The following is a 23572-nucleotide window of genomic DNA, read 5'->3' as shown; positions in this document are numbered from 1 at the left end:
GGAGCGAGTTGCCACGCCCTCCTCAGGGAATCTCCCCGACGCAGAAAGCGAACCCCCGTCTCCTGTGTCTCTTGAAGTGCAGGCGGATTCTTTACCGCTTGAGCCATCAGGGAAGCTGATGGTATATCACATTAGCTCAAGTATTTTGGGCTTCCCAGGTGGCGCTAGTGGTAAAGAACCTGCCTGCCAATGCAGGAGTTGTAAGAGAACCTGGGTCAGGAAGTTCCCCTGGAGGAGGGCATGGCAACCCACTCCAGTATTCTTGCCTGGAGAATCCCATGGACAGAGGAGCCTGGAGGGCTACAGCCCATAGGGTCATAAAGAGTTGAACACAACTGAAGCGACTTAGCACGCACTCACTTATTTTGAGCCTCTGATTATATGCCAGGCACTGTTCTAGCCCTTTACTTTTTTTTCATCTTATTTAATGCACACAATAACCCCACTGGGGTGTGTACTATTATTTCTCCACTTTTATTCGTAAGAAAACAGAGGCACAGAAAGTTTGTCCGGGTTCACAGTAATGCTTCTAACAGCCAACATGATCCTCATAGTAACATTGAAAAATCCACAGTACGGTTTTGGGTATTGTCTCCATTTTTAATACTTACAAAACAGAGACTCAGGAAAGTAGAAAATCACAGAACTAGAAAGGGGTAGAACTGAGATTCTAACCTAGGCCTACCTGACTCTGAAGCCCTAGGTTTGGAAGAAATAGCCCCTCATTTTACAAAAGAGAAAACAGGCCATTGGGGTGTGTTGACCTACTTAACATGATCCAGCTAAATATTTTTTGGCAGAAATGAGGCTGGAATTTGTATAATCAATCCAGGTAGTCTAACTAGAACCCCAGTACTCTAATTCAGAGTCTACTGTAGTGAATAATTTTTAACTACTACTCTGGACAAGCAAAGTGGTGTGAGATACAAAACCTGTATGTACCCTAGCCTAGTCAGCTCTAGGCCACCAACGACAAATCTATAATCAGAAAAGTCCAGTTTTTTGACCCATTGCAACAAGAGAGTCTGCACACAAGAGAAACCCTGGGGCATCTCACCAAACAAAAAGAGTCATTATGGTGTTGGGGGAAGGGTGGAGTTTCAGTGAATTTTAGATGGAGCATTGTTTTAGTAAGCTTGAAGTGGGGTTGTCTGAAGGGGTCAATATCAGGTCTGGACTTCGAAGTGAACCCAGAATCCTGTTTCCTTGGGAACCACAAAGTAAAGATAGATATGGAATGTTCAAATACCCCTTATCTGAAGCTCTACACCTGGATTGGAAATTGAGGCTGCTTCTTTGGGTCCAAGAAACTTCTGTGCTCCAGACAAATGTGGAATGTTTTATTCTCACCGATATGATTTCAAGCAGTAAAATTCCTGATAGCCTATGATTGTCAAAAACAAAAGTTTCTCAGTGAGTAAAAAACATGGTGGTCACTCAAATAAGGGGGCTGTTATCCTCTTATAGCTGCAGCATGTCTTTGGGAGAAATACTGTGTGCTAAGTTGCTTCAGTCATTGCTGACTCTTTGTGACCCTATGGACCATAGCCCTCCAAGCTCCTCTGTCCATGGGATTCTCCAGGCAAGAATATTGGAGTGGGTTGCCTTGCCCTCCTCCAGGGGATCTTCCCTACCCAGGGATCAAACCCGCCTCTCTTACATCTCCTGCATTGGCAGGTGGGTTCTTTATCACTGGCGCCACCTGGGAAGTCCAGGGGAATAGCCACAAGTAACTAAAAAGAATGCAAGTCCGGTCCCATCACTTCATGGCAAATAGATGGGGAAACAATAGAAACAGTGGGAGAGTTTATTTTGGGGAGCTCCAAAATCACTGCAGATGGTGACTGCAACCATGAAATTAAAAGATACTTGCTCCTTGGAAGCAAAGCTATCACCAACCTAGACAGCATATTAAAAAGTAGAGATATTACTTTTCCAACAAAGGTCCATCTAGTCAAAGCTATGGTTTTTCCAGTAGTCATGTATGGATGTGAGAGTTGGACTATAAAAAAAGCTGAGTGCCAAAGAATTGATGCTTTTGAACTGTGGTATTGGAAAAGACTCTTGAGAGTCCCTTGGACTGCAAGGAAATCCAACCAGTCAATCCTAAAGAAGATCAGTCCTGAATATTTAATGGAAGGACTGATGCTGAAGCTGAAGCTCAAAATACTTTGGCCACCTGATGCGAAGAACTGACTGATTGGAAAAGACTCTGATGCTGGGAAAGATTGCCAGAGGAGAAAGGGACAGAGGATGAGCTGATTGGACGGCATCACCGACTTGATGGACATGAGTTTGAGCAAGCGCCAGGAGACATGTGAAGGACAGGGAAGCCTGGCATGCTGCAGTCCATGGAGTCACAAAGAGTTAGACACGACTGAGCAACTGAACTGAACTGTGCTGAGTCCTCTGATGATGGTAAATGGGAGGTGATAACTTGTACAAAGGTGTGCAGGCAGGGAATCACATATGAGGACCTGTGAATAGTCATCTATGGTTGAAGCTTAGGGTAAAGAAGTGCACAGAAGTTGTAGGAGATGTAACCACAAGAAAAATTGAGGCCCATTCTTGGAGGATCCTGAATGTTGGACTTAGATTTATACTTAATTCAGAAAGTGATTGAAAAGGAATTAAAGTTTTTGAGAAAGGTAATCCCTTTATTGGAGCACTTTTTAAAAATTCAAGTATAATTGACGCTTAACATTATATGAGTTTCAGGTGTGCTGATGACTCACTATTTGTATATATTGCAATATGATTTCCACAGTAAGTCTGCTGCTGCTGCTGCTGCTAAGTCGCTTCAGTCGTGTCCGACTCTGTGTGACCCCATAGACGGCGGCCCACCAGGCTCCCCTGTCCCTGGGATTCTCCAGGCAAGAACACTGGAGTGGGTTGCCATTTCACTCTTCTTTAACAAGGTCCATGTTCATGGAGAGGTAGGTTAGTTGATCTGTTTTTGTCATTGCAGTATAGGAGAAACCAGAGCCTATTTTAGGTTGAGCAGGAAGACCCACTAGTGGAACAGAAATTGAAGAGGCAAGAAAAGGAGGGGATAAATAATGGAGTAAAATACATGGGGAGATAGAAATGAGATGAGATGCAAGCCAAGCTGGGAAAAGATGCCTTTTCCTGTGAGAAAGAAAAAGGTAAGTTGAAGGATGGCAATCTGGTTGGAAGCTACCACTGTAAAGCGAGCAAATACTGGCTTTACTTGGAATATAGATTTCTTTGGGGGGGGCTTGTTCAGGAGTGATTTATGGAGAGTATGAAGGCTGCAGTGCACCAATATGACCACGTGGTGTCGCCACTGACCGCTGACAGCTTGAAGGGCTCCTGTTGGGGATTTTAGGAATGCGCTTTGTAAAAGATTGTCCTATCTCTTGCAAACTGCAAAACAAAACCAATTATGGGAGTGGGCTCTGGAGCCAGACCCAGAACCAACCAGATTCAGAGACTTACTAGCTATATCACCTCGTTCAAGTTTCACTCTCCTTCAGGTTTCTTACCTGTAAAATGAATAATATGATAAAATGTATTAATAGACTTTAAATAGTTGGAAAAGGTTAAATGCCCAATAAATGTGAGCTAGTATTGCTACCAATGGTGATGATGATTAATTAGGCCCCTTTGGATCCACAAATTTTGCAGAAGTTATTTATGTGGTGAGTGAAAAATGCCTATACAAAAATTCTTTCCCAAGTGTAATGATTAGAGTGTGGTGCTAATGAGGCAAAGTTAATAATTTAATCAGGAGTTACTGATTCTGTTAACTGTTCTCTTCCCCATGAGAACCTTAGCCAGGTTCCCCACAAGTGTGTGTACATGGTCATAAGTGGATCTGGCCAAAAGAGTATAGATAGATCAATAGTACAGATAACTGAGACCCTCTGTTCTCTTCCTTCCTTGGAAAAACTTGAAAAAAATGTTCCTACCTGCCACAGTGCTCACCAGACTTTTGGTCAAAAGCCATTTCAGTTCTTACAAAGTAGAAAGTAAACACAATGTGATCTTAAAAGCTAATTTTAAAGAAACAATGAAACAGTGAATTTCTCTGTATAATAAAAGGTAGCATTTTAGAGTTAATGTTACAAAAGAAAAACCTCTAGGTCAATAGCTCACAGTGGCACCTAAACTGGCATGTCTAAAGCAGCTTTATTTTTTAAAAAACCATTTTTTAAAATTGAAGTAAAGTTAATTTACAATGTTATATTAGTTTCAGGTGAACACCAAAGTGACTCAGAGAGATAGATATATATTATATATATACACACACATATATATATATATATTCTTTTTCAGATCCTTTTCCATCGTAGGTTGTGAGTGAGTGATAGTCACTTAGTTGTGTCTGGCTCTTTGTGACCCCATAGACTTAAGCCTGCCAGGCTCTACTGTCCCTGAAATTCTCCAGGCAAGAATATTGGAGTGGGTTGACATTTCCTTCTCCACCCTTAGAGGTTATTACAAGGTATTGAATATAGTTTCCTGTGCTGTACAGTAGGTGCTTGTTGTTTATTTTATACATAGCAGTGTATGGATGCTCATCCCAAACTCCTAATTTATCTCTCCCCTGATTTCCCCTTTGGTAACCATAAGTTTGTTTTCTATGTCTGTGAGTGTTTTTCTGTTTTGTAAATAAGTTCATTTGTATATATCTGTTTAGATTCTACGTATAAGTGATATATGGTTGTCTTTCTCTGCCTGACTTACTTCATTAATGTGATAATTTCTAGGTTCATCCAATGTTGCCGAAAATGGCATTTTTTCCATTGTGTGTGTTATGTGTATATATATATATATATATTCATTTTTATCCATTCATCTGTTGATGAACATTTAGGTTCCTTCCATGTTTTTTGGCTATTATAAATAGCAAAGCAGCTTCCTCTTTAATCTTGAAATTGTCATTGCAAATCCAGACTGAAATATTTATATGAGTACATAGTCTTGTCAAGTAGTAAGTAAATGTTTCTGGTATTGTTCTTCATTTGTTCCACATTTTGTTCAAGTCTTTACTATTGTGCCAGGCACAGTGTTAGCCCCTGGGCTTCCCTGGTAGCTCAGATGGTAAAGAATCCACCGGCAATGCAGGAGATGCAGGTTGGATCCCTGGGTCCCTGGATCAGGAAGATCCCCTGGAGAAGGGAATGGCTACCCACTCCAGTGTTCTTGCCCGGAGAATTTCATGGACAGAGGAACCTGGTGGGCTATGTGTGGTTAGAGTCCAGGTTTTCCCCAATGGTTTCACTCTTCACTATGTTAGCCTAAGGATACTAGTTTTAAAATAAAATATGTGGTATAAACCACTATATATGAAATAGATAAACAACAGAGTCCTGTATAACTCAGAAAACTATATTCAATATCTTATAATAACCTATAATGGAGAAGAATATGAAATATATACATATACAACTGAATCATTTTGCTGTACACCAGAAACTAACATAATATTGTAAATCAACCATACTTCAATTAAAAACTAAAGTAAAATATGATGCATAAATAAAATATTTTGGGTGCCCAGGAAATGCCTGAAATAGTTCTAGGAAAATGAGGCTGAATAAAAGGAAATGAACAAAGTTCTCTAGTTCAGGGGATCTATCAAGACAGTAGGTTAAGAAGTCTAAAAATAGGGTAATCTCGGGTCACTTACAATCACTTTGTACTTGAAGAGCTGAGTATCAAAATTAACAAATGGCAGGACTTCTCTGGTGGTCCAGTGGTTAAGACTCTGGGCTTCCACTGCAGGGGGCACAGGTTTGATCTCTGGTCGGGGAACTAAGATCCTGTATGCCCTGTGGTGTGTCCAAAATGGAAAAAAAAAACTGTTTTTAATCAACAAATATCTTCTAGGACATAATGGTAGCTAACCTCATGACTGGAGAAACACTAATGAAAACCACAGTGTGGCACCCTTAGTAAAGCATAAAATGTGGTGAAAAACCTGGAGGTGGGGGGAGTCCTCTCATAAAATGCTAGTGGTAGTGCAATTAGTCAATTGAGGGCAACTTTGAAATAACTATAAAAATGTCAAATACATGAAACTGATCCCAAAAATCCATTTCTAGAAATCTCTCAGTTATGTTTGCATACGTGTAATCTATTGTGTGCAATTGTTTGTAATAATAAAAATAAGAAACAACCAGATCTCCATCAAAAGAAGATTGTTCAAATAAATATTGATACATCTACCCAATGAGAAAGCTCTTTGTGTAATTTCTTTATTGAAGTATAGCTGACTTACAATGTTGTGTTAGTTTCAGATGTACAGCACAGTGATTCACAGATATATGTGTGTGTGTATATATATATTCTTTTTCAGATTCTCTTTCTTTATAGGTTATTATAAAATATTAAGTATAGTTATTATACAGTAAGTCCTTGTTGGTTATCTATTTTTATATATGTTTTTATGTATTTATATGTAAAAGTCAATGAAAAAAAGGAAGGTGTGGAGTTGTGTACTTTCTCAATTTTATGCCATGGAAGTGTATAGCCTACTCAATTATATATCTTAAAAGGTAATACAGAAAAATTGGGATATATTAAAAGCTGGGTATATTAGTCACTCAGTTGTGTCCAACTCTTTGTGACCCCATGGACTATAGCCTGCCAGGTTCTTAGGTCCAGGGAATTCTCTAGGCAGGAATACTGGAGTGGGTTGCTATTCCCTTTTCCAGGAGATCTTGTTATGCAAGAAAATCTATGTTTTGCAAAAACTCAGTCTTTATAGTTCTCTAATTGGGCCCAGCAAAATTTTTGACAGATGGTTTTCAGAGAATTTTTACTTTGTAAAAATTCCATGTCAGACTGCCCTCTATTTGAGAGAAGTTCAATTCTATCTAGATTAGAGCTGCTAGAGTCTAAAGGAGCAAATATGAGAGTTTGTTTAGGGAGTGGTTTTGACAATGTGCAGGCCTCTACTCTGTATCTCATCAAGCTCTGTACTGCCTTCTGTTTCGTGCAGAAGTGCAAGCTCATGGAACAGCGCTGGTGCTTTCTCAGAATCACTGTGGTGCCTGGTCACCCACCACTGGGAGAACGCCTTGAGGGCACAGTCCATGACCTATTCTTCCTTTATATTTACCTTAGCAGAGCTTTTCAAACCATTTGTGGTGAAGGACCATTTTTTGTCAAATCCATTGTGTACTGATACTTTTATAAAATACAATCAAAGTGAATAACTAGAAAAATGAAATCAAAAAGACATAGAAAATACAAGTCCAATTCTTCTCTGATTATATTCAACAAACATAAAATTACTCTGTCAGTGTTTTGTTAAGGTTTTGAAACATTTACACCCAATTTCTTATTGCAGACCAGTGATAAACAGTTTGTGGACTGGCACTGGGCCGTGGACCACGCTTCGAGTAGTATTGTCTCCCAGCACCACCACGGGGCCCAGCTCATAGTAGGCAATGAATACGTGCTGAATTGACTATATATCATTCTTCTAGTGTTTTCTATTTTGCAAAGTTTTCACATCTCTCTCCTCCTCCTACCATCATACCACCTTCAGCATTAAGTAGAGCAGATTTTATCATTCTCATCTAAAGAAGATGAGGCATGCAGATTCAGTGACTCGCCTGGACTGAAAACAGCCCAAATTAGTCTCTGACTCCTATTGCACTTTGTGGTAGCGGCACAAAGAAAACCTTCCCGTCAGAGAGCCTCCCCAAAATTCCACTAATTAGAAAAACTTGCCTTAAGCTTCGCAAAGGACCTCCTGGCATGATGGTGTGATGGAAAGAATACAGGTTCTGGAATTAAAGAGCTAGTCTGGAATTCAGGCTTTAGCAAGAGATTTTAACCTCTGAGCCTGTTTCCTTATCTCTGACATGGGGATAATGATAACTTCTCCACTAAGCTGTGCTAACTAAATGGTGAATATAAATAGCCAGGTACCTAATTCAGAAAGACTGGTTATTATTAAAATTAGGTTTGGTTTAGAAGGGCCCCATTAAAGGACGTTGGGGGCTTCCTTGTTGACTCAGTGGTAAAGAATCTGCAATGCGGGAGACACAAGTTCAATCCCAGGGTGGGGAAGATCCCTTGGAGAAGGAAATGGCAACCCGCTCCAGTATTCTTGCCTGGGAAATTCCATGCACAGAGGAGCCTGGCGGGCTACAGTCCATGGGGTCGCAAAGAGTCAGACACCACTGAGTGACCAACACTTTTAACTACTTGTTACACATGCTCTGTCACCTAATCACGTGGAACGTGCGCCATCTACTGGTGGAATAAAGAACATAACTCTAGGAAGAGAGACCACTCCGTTAAGAATCAGCTGCAGCTCAGTCACTCGGTCCTGTCCAACTCTTTGTGACCCCATGGACTGCAGCACGCAAGGCTTCCCTGTCCATCACCAACTCCCGGAGCTTGCTCAAACTCATGTCCATCGAGTCGGTGATGCCATCCAACCATGTCGTCCTCTGTCGTCCCCTTCTTCTGCCTTCAATCTTTCCCAGCATCAGAATCTTTTCCAGTCAGTCAGTTCTTCACATCAGGTGACCAAAGTATTGTAGCGTCAGCTTCAGCATCAGTGCTTCCAATGAATATTCAGGGTTTATCTCCCTTAATGTTGACTAGTTTGATCTCCATGCTTTCCAAAGGACTCGCAAGAGTCTTCTCCAACACCACAGTTTCAAAAGCATCAATTTTTCTGCACTCAGCTTTCTTTATGGTCCAACTGGAATCAGTAATTGTGCCCTTCTTGTCTTTCTCTTTTAACTCCTTCCCAATTGTAACAGGTGCCTCTCCTGCCCCACAGTGAAAACAAGGTAGGAAATATGGTCTTCCACCTCCAACTGGTAGTAACAAGGCCACATCCCCTTTTAGACATAGTATCAGAAGAGGTCAACTAAACAGACAATTTAAATAAAATCCAGAGTCCCATCACATACCATAAAAAACGTCCAGAATAGAAATGAAAATAACCTGTAATAACAAGAAAATCAACCAACAGACACCAAGACCTATGTCACACATGTTGAACATGTGTATATGTTGGAATTATATGGAATTATAATGGAATTATATATATATATTATACAAGGATTTTAAAGCATTCAAGATAAAAATGCTTTAAAGAGCAGTACTGAACAGGTATTTTTTTTTCTCCCTTTGTTTCTTGATGAGTCTGGCTAATGGTTTATCAATTTTATTTATCCTCTCAAAGAACCAGCTTTTGGCTTTGTTGATTTTTGCTATGGTCCCTTTGTTTCTTTTGCATTTATTTCTGCCCTAATTTTTAAGATTTCTTTCCTTCTACTAACCCTGGGGTTCTTCATTTCTTCCTTTTCTAATTGCTTTAGGTGTAGAGTTAGGTTGTTTATTTGACTTTTTCTTGTTTCTTGAGGTATGCCTGTATTGCTATGAACTTTCCCCTTAGCACTGCTTTTACAGTGTCCCACAGGTTTTGGGTTGTTGTGTTTTCATTTTCATTCATTTCTATGCATATTTTGATTTATTTTTTTATTTCTTCTGTGATTTTTTTGTTATTCAGCAGCGTGTTGTTCAGCCTCTATATGTTGGAATTTTTAATAGTTTTTCTCCCGTAAATGAGATCTAATCTTACTGCATTGTGGTCAGAAAAGATGCTTGGAATGATTTCAATTTTTTTAAATTTACCAGGGCTAGATTTATGGCCCAGGATGTGATCTATCCTGGAGAAGGTTCCATATGCGCTTGAGAAAAAGGTGAAATTCATTGTTTTGGGGTGAAATGTCCTATAGATATCAATTAGGTCTAACTGGTCTATTGTATCATTAAAATTTGTGTTTCCTTGTCAATTTTCTGTTTAGTTGATCTATCCATAGGTGTGAGTGGGGTATTAAAGTCTCCCACTATTATTGTGCTACTGTTAATTTCCCCTTTCATACTTGTTAGCATTTGTCTTACATATTGTGGTGCTCCTATGTTGGGTGCATATATATTTATAATTGTTTTATCTTCTTCTTGGATGGATCCTTTGATCATTATGTAGTGTCCTTCTTTGTCTCTTTTCACAGCCTTTGTTTTAAAGTCTATTTTATCTGATATAAGTATTGCTACTCCTGCTTTCTTTTGGTCTCTATTTGCGTGGAATATCTTTTTCCAGCCCTTCACTTTCAGTCTGTATGTGTCCCTTGTTTTGAGGTGGGTCTCTTGTAGACAGCATATATAGGGGTCTTATTTTTGTATCCATTCAGCCAGTATTTGTCTTTTGGTTGGGGCATTCAACACATTTACATTTAAGGTAATTATTAATAAGTATGATCTGGTTGCCATTTACTTTATTGTTTTGGGTTCGAGTTTATACACCCTTGTGTTTCCTGTCTAGAGAAGATCCTTTAGCATTTGTGGGAGAGCTAGTTTTGTGGTGCTGAATTCTCTCAGCTTTTGCTTGTCTGTAAAGCTTTTGATTTCTCCTTCATATTTGAATGAGATCCTTGCTGGGTACAGTAATCTGGGTTATAGGTTATTTTCTTTCATCACTTTAATTATGTCCTGCCATTCCCTCCTGGCCTGAAGAGTTTCTATTGAAAGATCAGCTGTTATCCTTATGGGAATTCCCTTGTGTGTTATTTGTTGTTTTTCCCTTGCTGCTTTTAATATTTGTTCTTTGTGTTTGATCTTTGTTAATTTGATTAATATGTGTCTTGGGGTGCTGAACAGATTTGAAATGAGTAAAAAATAGAAAGGCTCAGCAAAGAAATAGATGACATAAAGGAAAACTGAATGGAAATTTTATCCTTAGTACAGTTTTTTAAATTGAAATATAGTTGATTTACAATGTTATATCAGTTTCAGGTATACAACATAGTAATTGGTATTTCTTCAGATTATACTTCATTATACACTATCACAAGATAATGGCTACAATTCCCTCTGCTATACAGTGTATCTTGTTGCTTATCTATTTTATAAATAGTAGCTCATATTTGTTAATCCCATACCCCTAATTTGTCCCTCTCCTCTTTGCTAGCCACAGGTTTGTTTTCTGTATCTGTGAGTCTGTTCTTGTTTTGCATAAACATGCATTTGTAGTTTTTTTAGATTCCAAATATAAGTGATATCATACAGTATTTGTCTTTCTCGTCTGACTTATTTCACTAAGCATAATATTCTCTAGGTCCACTCACATTGCTGCAAAGGGCAGAATTTCATTCTTTTTTTTTATGGCTGAGTAATATTACAGTAATATTTGAAATGTAGTAGTGGAGAAGACTCCTAAAATCCCTTGGGCAGCAAGGAGATCAAACCAGTCAATCTTAAGGGAGATCAACCCTGAATATTCACCAAAAGGATTGATGCTGAAGCTGAAACACCAGTATTGTGGTCATCTGATTCTAACAGATGACTCACTGGAAAAGTCCCTGCTTCTGGGAAAGACTGAGGGCAGAAGGAGAAGAGGGAGTCAGAAGATGAGATGGATGAATGGCATCACCAATGCAATGGACATGAACTTGGGCAAATTCCGGGAGATGGTGAGGGACACGGAGGCCCAGCATGCTGCAGTGCATGGGATCACAAAGAGTCAGATATGACTGAGTGACTAAACAACAACACTATTACAGTATAAGCACACACATACACACACACCACATCTTCTTAATCCAGTCGTCTGTTGATGAGCGTGTGGGTTGCTTCCATGTCTTCACTATTGTAAATAGTATTGCTAAGAACATTGAAGAACTGCAGAACCTTAGAAGAAATGGAGTAGCCCTCATAGTCAACAAAAGATTCCAAAATGCAGTACTTGGGTGCAATCTCAAAAATGACAGAATGATCTCCATTTCTTTCCAAGGCAAACCATTCAATATCACAGTAATCCACTAATGCCAAAGAAGCTGAAGTTGAATAGTTCTATGATGACTTACAAGATCTTCTAGAACTAACACCAAAAAAAGATGTTCTTTTCATTATAGGGGACTGGAACAAAAGTAAGAAGTCAAGAGATACCTGGAGTAACAAGCAAGTTTGGCCTTGAAGCACAGAATGAAGCAGGGCAAAGGCTAACAGAATTTTGCCAAGAGAACGCACTGGTCATAGCAAACACCCTCTTCCAAAAACACAAGAGAGGACTCTAGACATGGACATCACCAGATGCTCAATACCGAAATCAGATTGATTATATTCTTTGCAGCCAAAGATGGAGAAGGTCTATACAATCAGCAAAAACAAGACCAGGAGCTGGCTGTGGCTCAGATAATGAAATCTTTATTGCAAAATTCAAACTTAAATTGAAAAAAGTAGGGAAAACCACTGATCATTCAGGTATGACCTAAATCAAATCCCTTATGATTATACAGTAGAAGTGACAAATAGATTCAAGGGATTAGATCTGATAGACAGAGTGCCTGATGAACTATGGACAGAGGTTCATGACACTGTACAGGAGACAGGGATCAAGACCACCCCCAAGAAAAAGAAATGCAAAAAGGCAAAATGATCATCTGAGGAGGCCTTGCAAATAGCTGAGGAAAGAAGAGAAGCTAAAGGCAAAGGAGAAAAGGAAAGATATACCCATCTGAATGCAGAGTTCCAAAGAATATCAAGGAGAGATAAGAAAGCCTTCCTCAGCGACCAATGCAAAAAATAGAGGAAAACAATAGGATGGGAAAGACTAGAGATATCTTCAAGAAAATTAGAGATACCAAGAGACCATTTCATGCAAAGATGGGCTTAATAAAGGACAGACATAGTTTTGACCTAACAGGAGCAGAAGATAGTAAGAAAAGGTGGCAAGAATACACAGAAGAAATATACAAAAAAGATCTTAGTGACCCAGATAACCACGATGGTGTGATCACCCATCTAGAGCCAGACATTCTGGAGTGAGAAATCAAGTGGGCTTTATGAAGCATCACTATGAACAAAGCTAGTGGAGGTGATGGAATTCCAGTTGAGCTATTTCAAATCCTAAAAGATGATGCTGTTAAAGTGCTGCACTCAATATGCCAGCAAATTTGGAAAACTCAGCAGTGGCCACAGGACTGCAAAAGGTCAGTTGTCATTCCAATCTCAAAGAAAGGCAATGCCAAGTAATGTTCAAACCACCACACAATTCAATTGCTCTCATCTCACATGCTAGCAAAGTAATGCTCAAAATTCTCCAAGCCAGGCTTCAATAGTACGTGAACCAAGAACTGCCAGATGTTCAAGCTAGATGTAGAAAAGGCAGAGGAACCAGAAATCAAATTGCCAACATCCATTTGATCATTAAAAAAACAAGAGAATTCCAGAAAAATATCTACTTCTGCTTTATTGACTACACCAAAGCCTTTGACTATGTGAATCACAACAAACTGTGGAAAATTCCTAAAGATGTGGGAATACTAAACCACCTTACCTGCCTCTTAAGAAATCTGTATGCAGGTGAAGAAACAACAACTAGAACCGGATATGGGATGACAGACTGGTTCCAAATTGGGAAAGGAGTACATCAAGGCTGTATATCGTCACATTGCTTATTTAACCTATATGCAGAGTACATCATGCAAAATGCCAGGCTGGATGAAGCACAAGCTGGAATCAAAATTGCCAGGAGAAATATCAATAATCTCAAATATTCAGATGACACCACCTTTACTGCAGAAAGTGAAGAGAAACTGAAGAACCTCTTGATGAAAGTGAAAGAAGAGAGTGAAAAAGCTGGCTTAAAACTCAACCTTCAAAATCTAAGATCACGGCATCCGGTCCCATCATTTAATGGCAAATCAATGGGGAAACAATGGAAACGTGACAGACTTTATCGTTTGGGGCTCCAAAATCACCGCAGATGGTGATTGCAGCCATGAAATTAAAAGACGCTTGCTCCTTGAAAGAAAAGCTATGACCAACCTAGACAGTATATTAAAAAGCAGAGACATTACTTTAACAACAAAGGTTCATCTACTCAAAGCTATGGTTTTTCAAGTAGTCATGTATGGATGTGAGGGTTGGACCATAAGGAAAGCTGAGCGCATAAGAATTGATGCTTTTGAACTGTGGTGTTGGAGAAGACTCTTGAGAGTCCCTTGGACTACAAGGAGATCCAACCAGTCCATCCTAAAGGAAGTCAGTCCTGAATATTATTGGAAGGACTGATGCTGAAGCTGAAGCTCAAATACTTTGGCCACCTGATGCAAAGAACTGACTCACTGGAAAAGACCCTGATGCTAAGAAAGATTGAAGGCAGGAGGAGAAGGGGACAACAAAGGATGAGATGGTTGGATGGCATCACCAACTTGATAGACATGAATTTGTGCAAGCTCCGGGAGTTGGTGATGGACAGGGAAGTCTTGCTGCAGTCCATGGGATTGCAAAGAGTCAGACACGACTGAGCAATTGAAACTGAACTGAAGAACATTGGGGTGCATGTGTCCTTTCAAATTAGTATTTTCACTTTTCCCTGGATATATTCCCAGGAGTGGAATTGCTAGATCATATAGTAGTTCTATTCTTAGTTCTTTGAGTAACCTCCATACAGTTTCCCATAGTGGCTACACCAATTTACATTCCCACCAACAGGATATAAGGGTTTCCTTTTCACCATATCTTTTCCAACTTTTATTATATGTAGACTTTTAAAACATTATTTGTTTATTTATTTTGGTTGCCCTGGTTCTTCGTTGTTCCATGCAGCCCTTCTCCAGTTTTGGTGAGTGGGGGCTGCTCTTCACTGTGGTGCACAGGCTTCTCATTGCGATGTCTTCTCTTAGTGCAGAGCACAGGCTCTCCACATGCAGGCTTCAGTTGTTGTAACATGCAGCCTTGATAGTTGCAGCTCACAGGCTCAGTAGCTGTGGCACATGGGCTTAGTTGCCCAGAGGCATGTGGAATCTTCCCAAACCAGTGATTGAACCCATGTCTCCTGCATTGGCAGGTGGATTCTTTACCAGTGGACCACTAGGGAAGTCCTTGTAGACTTTTTGATGATATCCATTCTGACAGATGTGAGTTGACATCTCATTGTTGTTTTGATTTACATTTCTCTAACAGTTAGCAAATTTTCATGTACCTGTTAGCCATCTGTATGTATTCTTTGTAAAATTTCTATTCAGGTCTACTGCCCATTTTTTTATTGGATTGTTTGGGTTTTTGATACTGAGTTGTATCTGTTTGTATATTTTGGATATTAACTAATTGTCAGTCACATCATTTGCAAATATTTTCTCATTCAGTAGTCTGTCTCTTTGTTTTGATGGATTTTTTGCTGTGCAAAAGCTTTTAAGTTTAATTAGGCCCCATTTATTTATTTTTGCTTTTATTTCTTTTGCTGATCTAAAAATATTGCTATAATCTATGTCAAAGAGTGTTCTGCCTATGTTTTCTTCTAGGCATTTTACAGTTTCAATTCTTACATTTAGGTCTCTAAACCATTTTGAACTGTTTAAATATAATGCAAGGGCATGTTATTATTGTTTTACATATAGCTGTCCTGTTTTCTCAGCACCACTTGTTGAAGAGACTGTCTTTTCTGCATTCTGTACACTTGCTTCCACTGTCATGGATTAATTGACCATAGGTGCATGGTTTTATTTCTGGTCTCTCTATTCTGTTCCATTGACCTATGTGTCTATTTTTGTGCCAGTACCACGCTGTTTTGATTATTGCAGCTTTGTAGTATAGTCTGAGCTCTGGGAGGGTTATACCTCTAGATTTGTTCTTTTTTTCAAGATTGATTTGGCAATTCAGGGTATTTTGACCAACCTAGATAGCATATTGAAAAGCAGAGACATTACTTTGCCAACAAAGTTTCGTCTAGTCAAGGCTATGGTTTTTCCTGTGTTCATGTATGGATGTGAGAGTTGGACTGTGAAGAAGGCTGAGCTCCAAAGAATTGATGCTTTTGAACTGTGGTGTTGGAGAACACTCTTGAGAGTCCCTTGGACTGCAAGGAGATCCAACCAGTCCATTCTGAAGGAGATCAGCCCTGGGATTTCTTTGGAAGGAATGATGCTAAAGCTGAAACTCCAGTACTTTGGCCACCTCATGTGAAGAGTTGACTCATTGGAAAAGACTCTGACGCTGGGAGGGATTGGGGGCAGGAGGAGAAGGGGACGACAGAGGATGAGATGGCTGGATGGCATCACTGACTCGATGGATGTGAGTCTGGGTGAACTCCAGGAGTTGGTGATGGACAGGGAGGCCTGGCGTGCTGCAATTCATGGGGTCGCAAAGAGTCGGACACGACTGAGCGACTGAACTGAACAGAACCGTGGTTCCATATGAGTTTTAGGATTATTTTTTCTAGTTCTGTGGAAAATGTCATGGATATTTTGATAGGGATTGCCAAATGGAAATTTTAGAACTGGAAAATATGCAATTTTCCAAATTTGGGGGAAAGATATGAACCTACAGATCCAATGGCTTGGAAACCACAAACAGAATAAATGCAAAGAAATCCACACCAAGGTACATCATAATCAAACTTTTGAAAACTAAAAGCAGAGAAAAAAATCTTGAAAGCACCAAGTGAGACATGACACCTTACTTAGGAGAAGGGTAGCTATTTGAATTAAGACATGGTTCTCATAAGAAACCATGGAAGCCAGAAGGAAGTGGCACAACACTTTTAAAGTGCCAAAAGAATAGAATACATAAAGAACACTTGAAACTAAACAGTAAAATAAAGCAAATAATCCAATTAGAAAATGAGCAAAAAACATGAAGAAACATTTCATTGAGGTGGATAAACAGAAGGTAAATAAACACCTAAAAAGATGCTCAATGTCACTAGCATTTAAGGAAATTCAAAGTAACACTATGGTGAGATATCACTAGACACCTCTTAGAACTGCTACGCTAAAACAAATAAACAAACAAACCTGATAATACTAAATGCTGGCAAGGATGTGGAGAAACTGGATGTTTTATACATTTCTGGTGGGAATGTAAAATGGTAGTCACTCTGGAAATAGCTTAGTGTTTTCTTAATAAACTAAACATACACTTAGCATATAACCAAGAACAAACTCAAGGTGCTGTATGAGGAGGAACAGAAGGGGCCCATGACCACCCTGTGTCACTGCAAGTGCCACCTGATGTCAGCCAACAACCAGAAGAGCTTTCTATGGAGCATGTGGCCCAGCAAGCTGAAAGGCATGGTCTTTATCAGCACACAACTGTACTTCCACCAGATAATCAGTGTGGAGCATTTCATCCTGGCCATGGCTGTTATGAAGAACATTTCAACTGCTATGCTATCAGGAGGAGAGCAAGACTCTGAGCCTCTGGTTTTGGGATCACAAGCCCCTCGAGGTGTACATTGTAGACCTCATGGTAGACAATACTCAAATGGGATTCAGTATGTCTGTCCAAGACCACAAGCTCATCATCTACCTGTACCTGCTGAAAGCCAAGGAGAGTTCCAGAGACATATGCCTGCTGCAGGGGGCAGACTTCCACGTGGGCACCTAAGTGAATATGATTTGGAGGACCCTGGATGGAAGGCCACATAAAGGCCCACCAAAAAAGTCAGTGGAGTGGGAGAACAAGCATGTCATATGGTTTGTCACACAGGACAGTGACATAGGGCTTCAGAGGCTGCCGAAGCTGAAGAACAGGGTGACCACCGTGCTGCCACATCTCGCTTGGCTCAAGCCCCATGATGGTTAGGTGTAGTACATAGACTGTCGCATTCTGTAGAATGTGGTGCTGATCATCCTCGCCCCAGATGCTTAACTGCTGTCTTCACTTCGAAACTGGAGTGTTGTGAGCTGGCCAAGATCACCACCATGCCCAGCACTGTCCTAGATGACCTGATAGAGACTTACAATATGACCACCCACTTCTAGACACAGGGATGCTGTCATCATCCCCATGCGATGCTTTCCTTTTATTTATAAAACACAAGGAAGTGGGGAGGGGGAAACGATTGATACATGCAATAACTTAAATGGATCTTGAGGATGGTGAGTGTAAAAAAGCAATCTCAAAAAGTCACATATTATAGGATTCCATTTACTTAAGATTTTCAAAATGAGGAATTTGTAGAGATGGAGAATAAATTAGTGGTTGCCATGGATGAGGAATAGTAAAGGGAGGGAAGTGACTAAAAAGGAGTAGCACAAAGGAGATCTTTATGGTGATAGAACAGTTCTCTATCTTGATTGCAGTGGTGGTTACACAAATCTATACTTGTGATAAAAATGGCATAGAAGTATTCACACACTTTGTACCAATGTCAATTTCCTATACCATTGTCAATAGTTTATAACATGTAACTGTGGAGGAAATCTGGGTGAAACTTACAAAGGACCTCCATATGATTTTCATAACTTCCTGTGAATCTATAATAATTTCAAATTAAAAAAATTTAAAGAATGGAGGACTTGTAGACATTGAATATGGATGATTCTGATGAAGAATTTTGCTTTAAAGGGGGACAGAGAAATCAGGTGGGTAGAGAGCAAGAGAAGCTGATTCAAAAGAAGACTTTACAATTTTTTAAGTGAGAGAAATAATAGCATGGTTGAAGCTGATTGGAAAAATTCTGTAGAAGGGGAAAAAAGCTTGAGGGGCAAGAGAGGAGAGAATTGCCAGAAGAGGAGTGGAGGAGTTGGCTTCAGCTAAGAGCAGGGACAGTTCATCCATAGTCACAGGACAAAGGGTAGAATATACACACAGATTTAGATAGGTAAGTAATATATGCAGTGGTAGAAATTTATGGGCTTTGTTTTCTGATTGCCTCTGTTTTTCCAGTGAAATTGGAAGCAAGGTCATGAGCTGAGAGTGAGGACACGGGTGCAGAGGTGTTAGAGGTTTGAAGGGAGAGGAGAAGGTATGAAATAGTTGTCTAGGAAACAGAGAGTAAATGGACTAGGATAATATTATGTGATTTCCTGGCAACATTAAGTGCCCACTTGAGGTTCATGGTCTTGAATTTAAAGTGAAAGTGTAATTTTGTGATTTTCCCTAGCCATGTTCCACTCCAGGGATATAGGAGAGGGATAGGAGTCACTGGAAATTACAAAATGGAGAAAGAGACTGCAATTAGGTGGAGGACAAAACTGTAGGAGAGAATTTCAAGGGACTGAGAGGCTAGAGTGTTAGAAGAATCAGGTGTTAAGATATTGAAATCACAAAGAATTAAGACAAGCTTAATTGCAGAGAGTTACAGTGAGACAGAAGCTAAACTGTACATATTATATATGTGTGTTAGTCGCTCAATTGTGTTCAACTCTTTGTGACCCCATGGACTATAGCCGGCCAGGCTTCTCTGTCCATGGAATTCTCTAGGCAAAAATACTGGAGTGGGTTGCCATTCCCTTCTCCAGGGGATCTTCCCGACCCAGGGGTCAAACCCGGATCTCCTGCATTACAGGCAGTTCTTTACCATCTGAGCCACCAGGAAAGCCCATACATATTATATAATATATTTAATATATTTAACATATTAAGTGATAGGAAATTCAAAGAAAGATGGGGATTTCTAGGGAGGAGAAAGAGAATGATTTGAAAATAGCAGTGAGGGACTTCAATTTGTGGGAATAAAAATAACCAGTGCTCAAGAGGATTGTAAGGTCCTTGGGTAGATTCAGATTTCAGTCAGATTAAGAATGTGAGGGAAGCATTCAGTAAACAGGGAAAAAATATAGAGAGTTTTACTGAAGACTTTGAGTACTATATAGGATGATTATATAATTTATCATCCAAGCTGGGATACTTATGAAAATGACAAACGTTAAACTGGGCGAGACAGTGGCACACTATGTATAAACTGGAATTGTCCTGAGCAAACCAGGACTATGATTCCACAGGACAACGTGGAAGGATTTCAAGGCTAAGAGGCGGGACCAGGTTAGGTGAATACACAAAATTGTGTGACACTAGAACATGAAATATGCAGGTAGTGACCGAGGAGTCCCAGGAATTTTGTAATGACTGACATAAAGTTGAAGGTCATGAAGAGCTTAGTTCTGGTGATATTAAGGCACAGTATGGTGGCAAGTCTGTGAGTGCTGAGAGGGAGAAATGGGTGGCTGTTTGTGACCTGCCCTTCACTCCTGCCAATGGAGATGCAGAGCCCTGGATAAGGGAGTTCTATTCCCAGTCAGACAAAAGCTGAATCCTAAGCCCCACTGAGGAAGATTTTGATATTTCTGAAACTCTTTGTGCTTCCAGTCTGAACTATTTGGGGGAACTGAAACTGAAATGACTTCAGGTGAGGAAATTAGTAAGCCTACCTGTGAAAATAGATGTTTTTCTGGAACTCTCTTGCTTTTTCGATTATCTAGTGAATGTTGGCACTTTGGTCTCTGGTTCCTCTGCCTTTTCTAAAACCAGCTTGAACATTTAGAAGTTCACAGTTCACGTATTGCTGAAGCCTGGCTTGGAGAATTTTGAACATTACTTTACTAGCGTGTGAGATGAGTGCAATTGTGTGGTAGTTTGAGAATTCTTTGGGATTGGAATGAAAGCTGACCTTCCAGTCCTATGGCCACTGCTGAGTTTTCCAAATTTGCTGGCATATTGAGTGCAGCACTTTCACAGCATCATCTTTTAGGATTTGAAATAGCTCAACTGGAATTCCATCACCTCCACTAGCTTTGTTCATAGTGATACTCCCTAAGGCCCACTTGACTTTGCACTCCAGGATGTCTGGCTCTAGGTGAGTGATCACACCATCGTGATTATCTGGGTCATGAAGATCTTTTTTATATAGTTTTTCTGTGTATTCTTGCCACCTCTTCTTAATATCTTCTGCTTCTGTTAGGTCCATACCATTTCTGTCCTTTATTGAGCCCATCTTTGCTTGAAATGTTCTCTTGATATCTCTAATTTTCTTGAAGAGATGTCTAATCTTTCCTATTCTATTGTTTTCCTCTATTTCTTTGCACTGATCACTAAGGAAGGCTTTCTTATTTCTCCTTGCTATTCTTTGGAACTCTGCATTCAAATGGGTATATCTTTCCTTTTCTCCTTTGCTTTTCACTTCTCTTCTTTTCACAGCTATTTGTAAGGCCTCCTCAGACAGCTATTTTGCGTTTGTGCATTTCTATTCCATGGGGATGGTCTTGATCCCTGTCTCCTGTACAATGTCACAAACCTCTGTCCATAGTTCATCAGGCACTCTGTCTATCAGATCTAGTCCCTTAAATCTATTTCTCACTTCCACTGTATAATCATAAGGGATTTGATTTAGGTCAAACCTGAATGGTCTAGTGGTTTTCCCCACTTTCTTTAATTTAAGTCTGAATTTGGCCATAAGGAGTTCATGATCTGAGCCACAGTGAGCTCCCGATCTTGTTTTTGCTGACTGAATAGAGCTTCTCCATCTTTGGCTGCAAAGAATGTAATCAATCTGATTTCCTGTATGCAGGTCAGGAAGCAACAGTTAGAACTGGACATGGAACAACAGACTGGTTCCAAATAGGAAAAGGAGTATGTCAAGGCTGTATATTGTCACCCTGCTTATTTAACTTATATGCAGAGTACATCATGAGAAACGCTGGGCTGGAGGAAGCACAAGCTGGAATCAAGATTGCCGGGAGAAATATCAGTAACCTCAGATATGCAGATGACACCACCCTTATGGCAAAAAGTGGAGAACTAAAGAGCCTCTTGATGAAAGTGAAAGAGGAGAGTGAAAAAGTTGGCTTAAAGCTCAACATTCAGAATACTAAGATCATGGCATCCGGTCCCATCACTTCATGGCAAATAGATGGGGAAACAGTGGCTGACTTTATTTTTTTGGGCTCCAAAATCACTGCAGATGGTGATTGCAGCCACGAAATTAATTACTCCTTGGAAAGAATGTTATGACCAACCTAGACAGCATATTCAAAAGCAGAGACATTACTTTGTCAACAAAGGTCCATCTAGTCAAGGCTATGGTTTTTCCAGTGGTCATGTATGGATGTTAGAGTTGGACTATAGAGAAAGCTGAGTGCTTAAGAATTGATGCTTTTGAACTGTGGTGTTGAAGAAGACTCTTGAGAGTCCCTTGGACTGCAAGGAGATCCAACCAGTCCATCCTAAGGGAGGTCAGTCCTGGGTGTTCATTGGAAGGACTGATGTTGAAGCTGAAACTCCAATACTTTGGCTCCCTGATGCGAAGAGCTGACTCACTTGAAAAGACCCTGATGCTGGGAAAGATTGAGGGCAGGAGGAGAAGGGGACAACAGAGGATGAGATGGTTAGATTGCATCACGGACTCAATGGACATGAGTTTGGGTAAACTCCGGGAGTTGGTGATGGACAGGGAGGCCTGGCGTGTTGTGGTTTATGGGGTTGCAAAGAGTCAGACATGATTGAGCAACTGAACTGAACTGAACCTGTGAAAAGCTGAGGATGGGGAAATACAAGGGACTCAGTGCTATTTCCAATGGAACCTATAGGGAAACACACTAACATTGACACAAGTAGAAATACAAACCTGAACAGGAAAAAACCGTAACTGCACAAGAACAAAATGGTTTAAGATGCTGCTGAATTACTCAGCATCTCTTATTCCTCTTTTCTTATCTATGTTCATTCCCTAGGTGAGTTTATTTTGTGGTTTTAATTACCATTAATATGCTTATAACTTCCCTACAAATAACAAATGCTGGAGAGGGTGTAGAGAAAAGGGAACCTCCTACACTGTTAGTGGGAATGTAGATTGGTGCAGCCACTATGGAAAACAGTATAGAGATTCCTTACGAAACTAAAAATAGAGCTACCATATGATCCAGCAATCTCACTCCTGGGCATATATCCAGGGAAAACCATAATTAAAAAGGATACATGCATCCCAATGTTCATTGCAGCACTATTTACAATAGTCAGAATATGGAAGCAACCTAAATGTCTATCAACAGAGGAATGGATGAAGAATATGTGATATATATAACAAGGGAATATTACTCAGCCATAAAAAGAATGAAATAATGCCATTTGCAGCAACATGGATGGACCTAGAAATATCCATTACTAGGTGGAGTAAGTTTGACAAAGAGAAATATCATATGATATCACTCATGTGTGGAATCTAATTTTTTAAATGATACAATGAACTTATTTACAAAACAGAAACAGTCTTACAGATTTTTTAAAAAACAAGAATAAACAAATGGGACCTAACTAAATTCAAAAGGTTTTGCACAGCAAAGGAAACCATAAACAAAATGAAAAGACAACCCACCGAATGGGAGAAAATATTTGCAAATGATGCAGCCAACAAGGGATTAGTCTCCAAAATATACAAACAGCTCATGCAGCTCAATATAACAGCAACAACAACAAAAAACAACCCAATCAAAAAGTGGGCAGAAGATCTAAAAAGACATTTTTCCAAAGAAGACATACAGATGGCCAACAGGCACATGAAAAGATGCTCAATGTCACTGTTGGAAAAATGCAAATAAAAGCTGCAAGGAAGTATCACCTCACACCAATGACAATGGGCATCATCAAAAAATTGACAAACAATAAATCCTGGAGAGGGTGTGGAGAAAAGAGAACCCTCCTACACTGTTGGCTGAAATATAAGTTGGTACAGCCACTATGGGAAATAGTATGAAGATTTCTCAAAAACCAAAAGTAGAATTGCTACATGATCTAGCAATCCCACCCCTGCACATATATGTGGACAAAACTATAATTCAAAAAGTTCCATGCA

Source organism: Bos mutus, chromosome X (assembly GCF_027580195.1).
Source record: "Bos mutus isolate GX-2022 chromosome X, NWIPB_WYAK_1.1, whole genome shotgun sequence".
Classification (NCBI taxonomy): domain Eukaryota; kingdom Metazoa; phylum Chordata; class Mammalia; order Artiodactyla; family Bovidae; genus Bos; species Bos mutus.
Note: the sequence above shows the minus strand (reverse complement) of the source record.